Source organism: Acipenser ruthenus, chromosome 26 (genome assembly GCF_902713425.1).
Source record: "Acipenser ruthenus chromosome 26, fAciRut3.2 maternal haplotype, whole genome shotgun sequence".
NCBI classification, from domain to species: domain Eukaryota; kingdom Metazoa; phylum Chordata; class Actinopteri; order Acipenseriformes; family Acipenseridae; genus Acipenser; species Acipenser ruthenus.
This window is the reverse complement of record NC_081214.1, coordinates 16,354,429-16,355,182: the sequence shown is the minus strand read 5'-3', so window position 1 is coordinate 16,355,182 and position 754 is coordinate 16,354,429.

Here is a 754-nt window from a genome sequence, read left to right as displayed (position 1 = left end):
GTTTCTCGTCACGCCTTTAAACATTTGGGAGAGGGACAGTATTACAGAGGTTTCTGGGAGTTGAAGTTGAGTTCAAGCTTCTCCAGCTCGCGGAAAAGTTATACAACGCTCTGCCAAGTATGGATTAGGCAGGGGACTGCCAGTACATCGTTTAATTTTTATATATATATATATATATATATATATATATATATATATATATATATACACACACAATGATGCGTTTATACTGCCCATAATCATCATCATAAATAACGGCAAATTGTGTTTATTGCAACTTGTATCTACACTTTTTAAATGTACTATTCATGTATAATTACATGTTCATTTCTTTCAGCCATTGTACACAGTAAACATGTGTTTAAATTATTGTAATAATTAAAGTGTTCACTAGTCCTCTTCTCACTGTAATGAATATATTTGTGTTCTTCCTGGTACCTTTTTACTTCCTGTATCCCATTGGCTACTAGAGGCCCTTTAGCCAGACCATGAAAATGTACCTTTACCACAGGCAGTGACAAGGTACCAGGAACATTCTCATGCTGGTATATCTATGGTCTGGCCAAGAGCCTCTCTGGTAGACCATGTGAGTAAGTCATCACAATGAGTTTTAACAACGTACCTGAGATCAGCATATGCTTTCTAATACTGCACAGAAAATCTGCATATTAAAGGATAAAAGATAGGACACTTTTATTAGACCGATAATATCGGATTGGGTCAGGTTGCTACAGCATTCGTTTGGCCATTCAGA